The sequence below is a fragment of the Nelumbo lutea genome, chromosome 2, assembly GCF_056320005.1.
Source record: "Nelumbo lutea isolate HS-2025 chromosome 2, American lotus-T2T, whole genome shotgun sequence".
Taxonomy (NCBI): domain Eukaryota; kingdom Viridiplantae; phylum Streptophyta; class Magnoliopsida; order Proteales; family Nelumbonaceae; genus Nelumbo; species Nelumbo lutea.
In genome coordinates, this window is record NC_142685.1 from 10239017 (window position 1) to 10253984 (window position 14968).

Consider the following 14968-nt stretch of genomic DNA (forward strand, 5'->3'; position numbering starts at 1 on the left):
ACCTATTTTCAACTCATTTAATATCAAAAAAATCCAAAAATATTCATGAGGCTATTCCTGCATTTTAAAGTAGTATAGATAGTTACATATAGGTACTATGAACTTTTGATTATTACATTTAAGTACCCAAAACTTTCGAAAATAGACACTTTGGTCCATCAATCATAATCCATCAGTTAAACATTACATACTGTCAAAAATACCCTTCTTGTGTATTTTTTTTTAAATCATTCTACATAGTAAAATCATCACTAGAGAATGTCATCCTCAAAAAATTTGAATATGTTATTTATTGTCCATGTCAAAACGTCATCATGGGGAGACATTCATTTACTTGAGAATAATCTTAAAAATACATGAAAATGGTATTTTTAGCATTATGTAATATTTAATTGAAGGAATACTAACAGATTGACATAAGTGCCTATTTTTGATAGTTCAGGGTGCTCAAATATTGAATTAAAAGTTCCAGGTACCTATCTGTTACTACCCCCAAAATATAAGGTACCTATTTGTAATTTAACCAATATAAAAAGATAAATATGTAATTTAACATGATCATCATCTTCTTCTTCTCAGGAAAATTTTGTGTTGAGGGTTGAACGGTAGGGTAGTTGGCCACAAGGCTACTCAGGCAGTAACTTTAGTATTTTCACATTTTCTTGAGTTATAGCGCAATTGATGAGAAGTTGCAACGTCTTGATTCTGAGACAGCAATGAGCGATTCAAAGGTAGACATGATCTCAAGACTTGCTCAATGAAAGATAGAGAACTTTGGCCCTTGTTTTCACAGAAGGTTCAACATTGTCCAACTTTGGCCCTTGTTTTTACAGAAGGTCCAACATTCTTATCGGTAGATAAGAATCGATATCTTTACATTTGTTTGTTCCCAAAGCTTTGTCGGGTTTCCAAAAAGTTATGATATTGCTTTTTAATGAGGAATCACATGGGTCTAATAAAAAAATTTAGGGGCTAGTTCGAAAGGGTTTGATATTAAAAACTAAAAAAGCAATATTATGAATTTGGGCTAGTTTGTTCCTATGTTGCCTCATTCGTTTATTCTCATAGCTTTTGTTTGCATGACTCAGTTTCAAAAGAGCATAAATACAAATATATACAATGTAGATACATATAAAATAATATAAAAGATTTAAGGTTTTACACTCTACATATCTATATTTGTACTCCTTCAAATGAAGCCTATATTTCCTTCTTGCGACCCAAACCACCCTACGTTGCTTCTCTTGCAACAAACCAAATAGATTGGAAATGGTGCACTTCAGTGGGGAAGAAAATAGGATGGAGGGAGGGAGAGAGAGAAAATAAGGGTTGCCGAATTGGTTTATTTGGGGACGATGAAGGGAGAGGAAATGATTTGCCCATTGTTTTGAACATTTAGGTGCAATCGTGCAACTTTGATATTACAAAAGTTTTTTGCAGCGAGATGTTAACAATTCTAAACGGTGCAATGATAGGATCCTATTTATGTTATGTGGGGCTGATCAACAATGTATGTATAAATTGATTTTAAGTTCAGGGTATATATAAGTAGCTTATCCAATATATGGTATATATAAGTAATTAATCCAGCAATTCATTTTATAGCGTTTTTTTAATAAATTTTATGACGGTTTAAGCCTAAACCCATGATGGGTTGATCATATTTATCATTACATTTTACAGAAGGGTGTCTCTTTTTTATCATGTTTGGAGGAATCCACTAAATTTCAAGAAGGCAAATTATTGATTCATACAAGGAGGTTATTGCATGATTGTATCATGAGTGGGTGTTTTATAAAATAAATTAAAAAAAAATAAAAAATTGTGAGGTGGATAATTCACAATTTTTGCAAAAATAAATTTTTTGGCCGTTTGTAAGCTGATAAAATATAGCGCATTCCATCAGACTGTGCTAAATATGCCACCGGACTCAGCCACGGGCAGCATAACCCAATTTAAGGCGTGCCAGACCACAAACAGCACAACTCAATTTATAATTCTCAATGCCAGAAGTTCCAGAACCAATAAGATCGTCTAGGACATGGAGGGTCTCATCAGATGGGAATATGGGATCCATCTCGTCCATCTTGTTTTGGTAAATTCATTTCACCCATCGAATCGCATTTATTAAGACAAATCTCTCAATTATGTTTCTCTATTGTTTTCTATCAAACCAAACGTGGCCAAATTTTCAATCCAATAGCGCGGTGTTTTGTGTCAGACCGGATCTGGTCCTATCTATCCAACACATTCCGCAGGTAACTGTTTAATATTTTACCGCTAACACACCGTTCCACCAAATACCAGGAGCCTTCCTCTTGCCTCTCCCCCCCGTACTCTCTTCCTCACTTCTCTAGGAAAATCTCAACTACAGCTTCGCTTTTATCGGAAATGGCGATCGTGTTGGGCACTGTATCGTCAATGAGACTATCATACAGTAAGGCTGACAGTCTTCGTACCTCTAGGCTCGTCTCACCGACTACTGTTTCTTTCCCAAGTGAGTCCTACCAAATTTCATTTCGTATTTGAATCCTCTCCTTCCTTTTCGCTCACTAGCTTATGTACAAATATCTTTCTCAGGGCAGAGACTTACAGTAAGAGCAGCAGAAATTGAGACCAACAAAGGTTCTGTAAACTTTTCTCTTACTATTATTTTATCTAATTTTGTTTTGATATGCACTCGAATTTCATTTTTTTCCTTCCCTGGTTTCTCATTTCAAGCTTAAAGGTAGCATAGAATCGTGGGGTTTAAATTTTTGGTGTTTCGATGCACGGCAGTGAAACCTCAGGCGCCGGATAAGGCACCGGCGGGTAATGGTTCGAGCATCAACCAGCTCCTTGGCATTAAGGGAGCAGCACAAGAAACAGTGAGTCTTTGGCGTCACTTTCCTTATAATTTCGTATTTTATAAATTTCAGTAGGACTGGTTGATGTTTCCAATTGAACTTCTATATCTATAATGTATTTGTATGATAAAAGTCAAAACGCTAAAAAACAATTGAATGGGACATTGCTGAGCTAAAGGATAATTCTTATATCCCCAAGAAAAGCGTGATAATGAGAATTATGGATGAGGAAAGCTAAAAGTGATCCTGAAAACTAAATGCTTTTGTTTATTTTACACGACCTTCTTGTGTCCTGCTGTTTTATAGCGAGAAAACAATCTCTTTGTTAGTTTCTATAATAGAGACCATATTTTTTATCAATATTATGTGATGAGTCTTATGCTCACAGTTATGTGGAGCGCTCAACAGCCATATGAATTAAATTATTCTCTTCAGGATTTGAAAGCATGAAAGTAATAGTAGAATAGAGCCATGCAAGCGAGAAAGCACATTCATGGAGACAAGCTTTAAAACGGTTCAGCAATGGCTGTTTATGTCCATGGATGAACACCTCTGAAAATTCACTACGATCTCATCTGGAATTACAACTATACTCTCCAACAAGTTCATGAAGAAAGAATAAAGATTTTCTTTCATAAACCCTAATTCAAACACACACACACACACAAAATACCCCAAATATCCATGTATGAACTTTTTTGCTTTTGTCTCTGTCCCATCAGTACCTAGATTGAGTGTTTCTTGGCTGCAACTGCAAGTAGAACTCCAACTAGTCTCCTTAACAGTGTATATTTCACTCTTAAAATATGATACATCTACATAACAGAAAGCACTAATTCATAATCCAAAATGAAATTGTTCAAGTAACTTCTAGGCTGAAAACAATTTGTTTGTTTCAGTTCTACCTTGCTTCTGATACAACTAAGTCCCTAACTTGCTATGGCATGTACGTCCGAGTTTCTTCTTGTAATGCCATCTCCCTTGTGAAATGCATTTCTTTGTTTCCTTGCAAACTTACCGACAAATTACTTGCAATCGGAGGCTAGACTGGATGTGATTTTGTGGTTCCTAATGTGCAGAATAAATGGAAGATCCGACTTCAACTCACGAAGCCTGTCACTTGGGCTCCATTGATTTGGGGGGTGGTCTGTGGAGCTGCTGCCTCTGGTATCCTCCTTTCTTTCTTGTGAAATGAGGGGCCTATACACCTTGGTTTTTTTACCCTTGCTTGTCAGTACATTGGTATTATAGGAAGGGAATGCCCTCAACCAGTGTTCTTGAAGACAAAAAATTGGTCTTTAGGCACAAAATGTGGACATGACATTTGGAGCAATTGGCTTGGGCACTCATTTACTGTTTGTATAGATTTTCTCTGCTACATAAACATTTATGTTTTTCTTTCTCCACCAAAGTAACAGAGTAAAAGTAAATGGAAAACGATTCCTTCTTTGTCCTTCTATATCTTTTAGGTTGGTTTTATTAAATGTTGGATCCTGACCTCTGTCTGCATGACATGCACCATGCTTCTGGAGTCTAGATACTCAGACTGTGGAGTTCTCCTTGCATAAACCATGGATGATAACTTGCTTTCTCCTTGTCTTGAATTGGTAACCTGAAAAAGAATAATGTTAGAAAGGGGCAGATGCCATTTCTATACAACACTAGTTCTTCTTATGTCACTATTCATGGTTTAATACCCCCCAAGAGAAAGAAAAGAAAGAGAAAGGACAATAAATAATTCTGTTGACGTGGGTGAAAAGGAGAATGAGATCATCATCATCCATGATTAGGAGAGAAAGGGAGAATGAGATATTGACAGATATATTGGTTTTACTTTTCAGCTTTGTGGTTAATATTGTTGCTGCTATTATTGTCACCAATAAGAAGTTCATATCTCGTGCGTGTGTTTCTTTCTTTGTGGTGCATTTCTCCTGAAGTATCTAAGAAAACATGATAAATAATCACAGATTCACTTGTCAATCATCACTTTTTTTTTGATAGACCTGAATTTCCAGATGAGTTAAAGCAGTGTTCAGAGAGGTACAAAGCTAAAGCTTCCATAATGAACTCTTATAAATACTATAAACTACAGATTTGAACTCCACCAAGGTAAAATCCTAATGGTGAATAATATATTTAGTTCCCCATTAATATGCAATGTGCCAGAACAATCTATTGTCTATTTTCCATGTACTCCGTAAGATGGAGAACAAGATTCTATGTCATTGTGGAACCAAATAATCATTTGTTGGCCATATTTTACACAAATGATGCAAATACAATTATAATAAACTGTACTAAATTATGGAGCAAATGAGGTATTAAATTATTAATCTTCTGAGTTCTGACTGTTGCTGTAGATTTGAAATTTTGAAACTTGGGGGGAGCAATTGTATTTGGATATCCATGTTGTAAAACCAAGGGAATAGGGAATAACATAGATTTTCCAGGGGAAGAACTGTGAACTAATCTGAAGTGTCCTCTTTCCGTTTCCTTACATTGGGTTGATTCACATTGGGAGGGTGGCCCTCAAATTTCTTCCACATCACATCCATGTCCTCACAATCTTGCAATTATACAATACTGGTGTAGTCTTGGATTTTAAACAATTTGTTGGCTGTTTATCTCAAAGAATTCCTGTACAGCTGTACTAAGGTAATTGTATCTTCATCATCCCCAAGTAGAGTCCGTAAGAGGTCTCTTCTTGCACTATATGTCCATCCAAAATTGATTTTGGCACTATCACCTGCATGTAGAAAGTGCTCAAGCAGTGTAATAAAGTTTTTTGGACCAAAACAACATTAAATTCTACATCTAATATTATCCAAAAATTTCCATGCATACTAATCTGGTTTCAGCATTAATGGATGATTTGACATCAAGATGTATGCTGTTGAATATAGGATTGCAGATCAAGTGAATTAACTGCATGAGTCATGACATATTTATTGGATCTTATTTTGTTGTCCTCCTGATACATATTTAAAAGAAATAATTCTAATGCCTTTTGAGTTCATCAGACATTTGTGGTACACATATTTTTTAACATCACAGGAAACTTCCACTGGAACTTGGAAGATGTTTCTAAGTCAATTGTTTGCATGATAATGTCTGGTCCATGTCTCACTGGATACACACAGGTAGCTTTTCTTATGAATGCAAATTTTGTTTTTTTTTTCTTGACTGGTTCATAAATCCAAATCAAGGCTAAGCTTACCAATAGCACTAGTTCATGTTTGCTTTTTCACTTCTGTTGACAATTAATGATTGGTATGATCGAGAGATTGATGCAATTAATGAACCTTATCGTCCAATTCCTTCTGGAGCAATTTCTGAGAGTGAGGTTGGTTTTTAATTGATTAATTAGTTGTTATAAGACTTATGCCTTCCGACCTGTTTTTGTAAGGAGGCAAGAACTTTGCTTGTTTGCAAATGTTTCAATTTTCATACTTATGACCTGTTTCATGTGTGTTATAATGCTAATGTACACACACACTAAAACACAGCAGTTTAGAAATTTTATCATTTTTTATTTTTTTATTCCATGTCATTTTTTAAACAACCAATGAGATGCTCTCCTTCCACATAAAAAATTACCTAAAATCTCTCTCTCACTCTCTCTCTCTCTCTCTCTCTCTCCCTACCACACGTTCCCAATAACCTAAATAGTATCCTCTCTTAAAATTTCTCCTAAACTACCTCTCCCATTTTCTCCTAAATTATCTTTAATTCCTATTTATCCTCTCCCCACTTCTTATCTATTTCTATCTAAATTTTGAATTAAAAATTATACAAATTATTTAAATATTCTTACAGAATTATATAATAACTTTAAAATATTTATTAAAAACGCAAAAAAATAATTATAATAGATTTAATAATATTCATATTATTAATAATTTTATATTTTTACAAAATTCATCGTGAAATTATGTACTAAAAATATAGATTATGGTTTTCCGGATTATTCAATTTAAGTGTTATTTAAATAATAAAAATTTAACATTAAAAAGTAAAATATTATTTAAATATCACAATAACTAAATATCTTAAATAACAAAATATAAAAAATAGATAAATAATTATATAACAAAACATTTAATATTATGTAATAACTTTAAAATAAATAAATTTCAAATAAAATATTTAAATATTTTATATATTATTTAAATAGCTAAATATTTTAACTAACAAAATATTTAAAATAACTAGATTTAAATAGTTAAAATAATGAAATTATGTAATAAATTAAAAAATCTTAAATCTAGAAAAATAGTGATAACATAATATTCAAATTAATAAAATTTAATATTTTAAAAAATTAATAACGAAATTTTGTAATAATATCATAAATTATAATTTTCCACATTGTTAAATTCAATAATTAATTTATATTTTAATATTTAAATAATGATATTATTTAAATAACTAAATAATATAATAGATAACTAATTTCACCTATATCAATTAATAATTCTAGAAAATAAATTTCAAAAAAATTAATATTTATTAAAAATAATTTAAATCTTAATCTATATTTATTACATGTATTTATATATACTAAAAATAATATTTATTGTATTTTCATTAATTAGTTTTTGTCTTTTTGTGATAAATATAATTTTATAAATTATGTATAAATCTATTTTTTTGTTTTGTTATTTAACAAAAAAATTTCAATAGTTATTAGAGATTAAACTGCTGTTATTTAACTTTCTAAATTTAATTTATTATAGTTATTGTATCTTTGTAATAATTTATTAATTAATATTCATTAAAGATTAAACTATTATTTGATATTACACTATTTATTGATTAATTTAATATATTTTTAGTGTTTATTTTAATTTTGTAACTATTGTATTTATTATTTTCATTATTCATTTATTGTATTTTCATTATCAATACATTTTCAATAATTATGTATTTTTGCTATAAATTTTCAATAATTATTGGACATTAAGCTATTGTTATTTATTAGAGATTAGACTATTAATTTAGTTGAAATTAGGAGTGTTCATGGGTTGGTTCGGTTTGGTTGTAGGCTGTTTGACCAACCAAAGCAACCTGGTTGGGTTGGGGAGTTGGTCACTCCAAACCGACTGACCATTAGTGAAAATCACCAACTCGGGTTGTACCTGTTTGGGCCAATTTTAGGTTTGGTTGGTCAGTTCAAAAGATTTAAACTTAAAAAATTAAATTTAAATTAAAAAAATTACAATGGCATTATTAAAAAATAAACTTAAAAATTAAATTTATGATATAAAATATTTTAGACTAAGAAATATGGGAACTTTTCCACTTTCCCATATTTATATATATATATATATATATATATATATATATATATATATATATATTTCTATGGTCAGGCCATTCGATTTTGGTCGATTTACAAATGGCCAAAGTGAAACTGATCCAACTTGGTTGGGTTTGGAAATTGATTAACCAAAGCCGATCGAAAGTACTAGAAACCGACCAACACGGGTCGAGCTAGTCGGGTTCATTAGTTTGATGAACAACCCTAGCTGAAATTAATTATTGTTATTTTTGTATTATAAAAAAAATATTAAAAGTAGCATATAAAATATAAAGAAAAATCTATGATGCGGGAAAGATATGGTATCGGAAGAGTTTTGACCAATCAAAATCCTCCCATGAATTTTGATAAATAACACTTGATTGGCTACCACGTTTATGATACCAATTGATTAGTAAAAAAATTTCAGATATCATATCTTTCCCATATCATAATCGAACCCAAAATATAAGTAATTAGTAATTATTTAAAAAATTGAAAATATAAGACAATTGTATAATCTTATGTGTTTCTATTGCTTAGCTTTCCCTTAACAAATCATGTTCCGGTTGTAAGACCATGTGATTAGTCATTGCATGCCGCAAACAATGTGATGAGACGACATAGCAGTATGAATGTGATCAATTGCAACATGCAGATCACGACGCGATGAAAACTGTGCACATAACACCGCATTAACATGTTAAACCATTTAACGGAATATATACCCATCACGCTCATCACACGTATATAAATCGACATCCAACTACATTGTACATTTGCACTCAACCCTCATCACGCCCCCATTAAGGACTTAGGTAGAGCTGTAGCAACTCACATCCTCACATGCGCACGTCAGGAAAAGGTGGGAGCCCAAATACTGGGGTAACCACGTGGACACGTGGTGAAACTCAGATGGCGTGAACCGAACAACTTTGTAACAAGCTCAAAAAGGAACTTTCTAGAAAAGGAAATTTTCTCCAAAAGATCTATAAATAAGGATCTCCTGGGGAGATCCACACCTTTTGCCTCTTAGTCTTTGTGAGTCCCTGTGAGGACTTCCTTCGTTCTCTATAGACTCCCTTGCCCTTTCAGATTTCAGATGAGATCTGAAACCCCTTTGGCAACCCCTCTCAGCATTCCTTAACCTCCCTTGTGCCATCTGTCGTCTTTTAGGCAGATCACCACAGTGCCTTACCCAACAGACTTACACCAGTCACTGACACTAGACTCAAAGTTGCACGTTCCACACTTTCTTTTCCCTAGTGCCTATAGCTGCATTTGCTTTTGCCTCCTTCCTGTATATCTTTTTTCCCTAAAGATCATACCTAGTATCAATTAGCACCATTCTTCTTTGGTGATAAATAGGAGTGTAGTAGATCTATACCAATTTTTTGGGAAATATGAAAAGCAATGCAGGACTTTATTTTATTTCTTTTTTTCTCTGATAAGTTAAATAAGCTTAAGAAGTCCAAAAATGACAAAAACCCAAAGGGAAGATGTGTAGTTATGGTATTAGTCAATTGAATCTGCTGCAATGTTGACATTGAGGATTAAAGGTGCAACTTGGGTTGGGAATTTGTTAAATTTTCCGTGGGTCCAAACTGTAACCTAAACCTGATGCAGTTGAAATTCTTCAAGTTGGGCAACCTGACCTGCAGCCCTATTGAAGATATCAAATAAGAATATGGAATAAACGTTTCAGACTCATCATAAAATAAAATAAAATAAAAGACTTTGTTTCTTACAGATGTTGTTGTTTCAGGTTATTACCCAGATCTGGGTGCTACTCTTAGGAGGGCTTGGCTTGGCTGGTCTATTAGATGTGTGGGTAGGTTTACTAAATACGTGGTACTTATCCCAATAGTTATTAAGATGAATTTCAACTCCTAATCTTTCATCTCCATTTAGGCAGGGCATAACTTTCCTGTAGTCTTTTACCTTGCTTTGGGTGGATCCTTGTTGTCATATATATATATTCTGCTCCACCTCTAAAGGTAATGCAATTCTGTCCATGTTATTGTTATAAGACCATTCTAGTTTGTTAGTAGTTCGAGAGAGCTGCTGCATGCATAACTTCTTTTCTAATGTATTGCAGCTGAAACAGAATGGATAGATAGGAAACTTTGCTCTTGGAGCAAGCTATATCAGTTTGCCATGGTATGATATCTTTTCTATCATCTGGAAAAATTGATAGTGAAGAATTTTGAAAAGCCACTGGTTGTATAAGTTGTGATGGCTGTCTGGTGTCAAGGGACATACAAAGGGCCCTGATCTACTATCCTGTTTCCCATCTAAAAGCTCCATTATTACGTAACTTCTAAATTTCATGGTTATCACGAGTTAGGATTTGTGGAATAAGAGATCTATACTATATGGATGGAGGTAGGAACCTCATCTGATGAAATAGATCCTCTTGCAATTGGTTTTCCATTATGTCATTAACAAGCTATTTTTATGGTCAACCTGCTAGGTACTGTGTGTTCCTCCCTTCTGATTCATTTTTCCTTAAAATATTTTTGTTTTTTTTTTTAATTCATGAATCCACAGGTGGGCCGGTCAAGCTTTATTTGGGACACTTACACCTGACATAATTGTGCTTACACTCTTGTACAGCATAGCTGGAGTATGCTCTTATCTTAGACATATATGTTCTCTAGCATCAAACCTCCTGCGATCTGACATGTTTTAACTTTCTTCTTCATATACCAGCTGGGTATTGCCATTGTAAATGATTTTAAAAGTACTGAAGGAGATGGGGTACTGGGTCTACAGGTATCTTTTTTTTTTTTTTTTTAACTGAAAATCTTTCTTTGGGTCACCAATTTTTCCAAAAGCATTTGGTGCAAGCTTTATCTGCTCATACTGTTTGAAACAGTCGCTTCCGGTGGCCTTTGGTGTTGATACTGCTAAATGGATCTGTGTTGGTGCCATTGATATTACTCAGATATCTGTTGCTGGTATGTTAGATTTATTCCTCTTGAAAGATTTCATAAAGGAATATATTCTCTGTTGATGTTGGCTACAGCCCACTTAAATATTCTGCTGTTGAGAGATGTCTTTCTTTTTCAAAAAGTAGAATGCAAGTTCCACGTTAGGCATAAATCCTTTTATGGTTGAACACGTGTTTGGTGTAGCAGGTAAACATATTTAACTATGGATTTGTATCCCCAAATATTTTGGTATTGGGAATGCTATGTGTACGTGTGTGTGATGAGATGGAGATAACTACTCGCAGCAAGCACACCAGATAGCTTCTTAGGAACACGTAATGGTGTAGAGATGTCTTTAACTAACACTGCCAAAACTTGACCAACCCAATGGTGCTTCTTGATGTCTTCTTCCACTTTCTAATAAATGTACTCTCATAATTGTTTTTTTTTTGTTGACATGATAAACTGCCAGAACCCTTTCTGGATCATATATTCTGTTATCTGTATTATACACCTTGTACGTATGCTTAAATTTACACTTACTGATATTGTCATGATAGGATTCTAGCACTCATTAGAGTTAATGGTACCCAATAGAAGATCAGATATTTACTGTTGCAATTTATTATTTGCATCTTCAGTATATTCTGTCTTTTCTGCTTTGAGCATTAGATAGATATGCATATATGGCTGGGAAATATTGAGAGAGTTGTAAGATTCATGGAATAAGTGATTGCTTCTTCCCTTTTTATCATAGCATGCATACTGGTACAATAATGGATCGATGGTTTCTGCAGGTTATCTGCTAGGATGTGGAAAATCATATTATGCACTTGCATTGCTTGCTTTGGTAATTCCACAAGTGGTTTTTCAGGTAAGGTTGTAAAGGATGTTCGCATAAGTTTATATGGTGCCATTACTTGAATATAATTGCTGAGAGACAATTTTGCTTCCAATCTTTATTTATGAAAAGAGATTTTTTTTTTTTTTTTTTTGGCTAAGCAATACAATGTTCAATTGAGTGCCTCGGGCTGTTTTTGTGGATATGCAGCTTTTTAGGTGGTTAGCAAATAGCCTATCATGTTCTTCAACTTTCAATCTTTGTTATTATCTAGCTGAGTATTTACTTTCAACAGCATAGGCCTATTTTGAAAACTGAAGTGATCATTATACATGGATCGTTTTGAAAGATAGACATTCATCCTAAGATCAGCTGGTAATATGTTATGAATGCGTTCCAAACTTGTCAAGAAAAACGGTCATGTGTTAGGAATGATCCTGAACCTTCTTTTTTATGTAATAACCAAATTCTTTAAATAGAGCATGGCAAACAGATTATTATTTTTTTCACTTTTGGCAAAGTGGTGTAAATTTTTTCAAACTGCAAAATTTTAGTTGCATTTTTGCTCTTTTATTGCCAAAACTTAATTTTCTTTCCCATAGAAATAGTCAAATAGGAGAGTGGGCCTTGGTGCAATGGTTGGGTTCCTCCATTACGACCTGGGTGATCAGGGTTCAAATCTTTGAAATAGCCTCTCTGTATGTGCAGGATAAGGCTGCGTACACCTGTCCCTCCCCAGACCCCGCAATGGTGGGAGCCTTATGCACTGGGCTGCCTTTTTTTTTTATTTTTTATAGAAATAGCCAAGTCGAGACAGATTTGGAAAATTTATGCAAATTAATGTTATTGGAAAAAGAGAAGAGTATAATGCCTAGCACTGAACATCATAGGTTTCTTTGTCCTTGTAGAAGATTTTCCCTAATAATTTATTGTTTTCTGTTTGTTGAGGAAACTTACTCATCAACCAAAGCGTATGTATGTATATAAAATTAAATAGGAAAAGCTGTACTTTGGTGGGGATTTGGAGTAATCATATCGAAGTCCAATTCATAGTTTTCAAGGTGCCTAGATGATTCTGGACAACACTGGGGTGCCTAGTCGCCTAGGTCATAAAAATTTATAATATAAAAAACTAACTTTTGGCTAGTTCCCTAGTTTTATATACCATTCAGCATTATATTAATTGAAAAAACGGAAATTCTCTTCAATAAGAACATTAAATTCCCTCTGAAAATGTGGCAAATCATCACATCTAAAAGATAAAAATCTTTTACATAAACTAATTTCATTATTTTCAAAAATATTACTACTATAATAAGTATTTAAAAGAGCAGTTTCATATCAATTAGCAGCTAAATAAGGTTATTAGCTTTATATGATAAATATTTAAGATGGAAAGTAAAATAGAAAAACAAGGATGGAGTTTCTGTTTTATTTAATTAGAGAGGGAGAGAATAGAAAAAAAAAACCTCTTTATAGTTATATTCTTTATTTCTTTCTTTTTATCTCATCAAATCCCTTTGATCTTTTAAATTTCAATAATAAAACATTAATAAGATACAACAATATAAATGATATTATAAAAGGCGTCCACCTTGTCATTTTTGTTGCCTAGGCGGGCGCCTAGTCGCCTAAAAGGACATCTAGTTGCCAAAAGTCAAGGCGTTTGGGCGAGACGCCCAGCTAAGGGCGCCTAGTCACCTAGGCGATGCCTTGACAACTATGGTCCACATTGTGTTTCTTTGTGAGAATAACTGAATAAGTAATATACTGTTGCTGATCACATTTAAGGATAACAGTGGCACAATGCATTTATTTTTATTTCTTTTTCACTTTTTTCTCTTGATACGCAATGTGGCTCTCTTTGCAGTAATGCTTCTATTAATGCTTTTGCAGTTTCAATATTTTCTGAAGGATCCAATCAAGTACGATGTCAAATATCAGGTGAAATTTTACTTCCACTTACTTGTCAGTCCAGGATGCATTCAATTTTGTAATTGAAATCTCTTTATACGCATAGTGTCTGAAAATCCATTGATTGCAATCGTTTGAGTGCACTTCTGAGAAGAGTTTGAATTGGTTACATGTGTCTTGTGTAACTATCGCTATAACCCTGATTACAGGCATCTCCTGTAAGCACCAAGCACATGTCAACCTAGCAGGAGATCCCTGTAATTAATTACAGGGGAGTTCGACGATTTGGACAAAACCTCATTAGTTTATTATGACTTTAATAACAGCTACAGTTTAAAGCCTGGCAGACAGTAAACTGGTTCAAGATGGGTACTCTTGAGCCATGTTTAACTGTAACTTGGAAGTCTCAAAGTGGAATTTGTAGAGTGCTTAAATTCGATTCTGGGTTGGATTTTGCAGGCTAGTGCACAACCATTTATGGTGCTCGGCCTCTTGGTGACGGTTTTGGCAACAAGCCACTGATTTACACCCACATTAGTAAAGAAACTACTGTGCACGTGAAGGGACGAAGAACGCCTGTTTGTTTTGATGGCACCATACGGTACAGATCAGCGGAGCTCGTGTGGTAGAGTGAAGGTGGGGGAGGAAAATATAAACAAATGAGCAATGCCTGCGTTTTAGCAGCGAAGGAATTAGCAACATCTGCCTGGTCCCACCCCCCATTAGATTGCGTCCATTATATGAGAAAATCCATTAGATTGCGTCTGTCATGACTCATAGTGTTGTATGAAAAATCCACGTCAAATATTTGTACTCTTTGTTCCAGAAATAAACGCCTATGTCACGGGGGTAATCGTTGAAGCCCTGTGCCGCACTCGAATGAGGCGAAAAAACCTAAGCAACAAAGCAAATACACACAAAAAGGCAATAAGATGGCATATGAATTAGCAAAAGGTTATTTGTATTGCATTAATAGATGACAAGTATAAACATACAGTTTAGTGTCGAAGGGATCTTGTGCTTAACTTTTATATGCTATTGATTCACTCAATTATCTACATCCCCTCAAAGAGTACGTTAATCTTTTGGGGGAGTGACATAAGGACACGTAAAAAATGTGAAAAATCATACTATG

General features: G+C 33.7%; 1 pseudogene across 1 annotated transcript; it reads left to right on the top strand.

The window, feature by feature from the left end:
* The first annotated feature begins 2131 nt into the window (after positions 1 to 2131).
* LOC148868493 (chlorophyll synthase, chloroplastic-like) lies at positions 2132 to 14707 on the top strand (annotated as a pseudogene). The gene is made up of 15 exons (XR_016107936.1): positions 2132 to 2497; positions 2581 to 2625; positions 2779 to 2867; positions 3926 to 4013; positions 5901 to 5986; positions 6076 to 6189; positions 9911 to 9976; positions 10057 to 10142; positions 10244 to 10305; positions 10696 to 10771; positions 10858 to 10920; positions 11024 to 11105; positions 11876 to 11952; positions 13816 to 13863; positions 14293 to 14707. The product of XR_016107936.1 is annotated as a chlorophyll synthase, chloroplastic-like (transcript).
* The last annotated feature ends 261 nt before the right edge of the window (positions 14708 to 14968 follow it).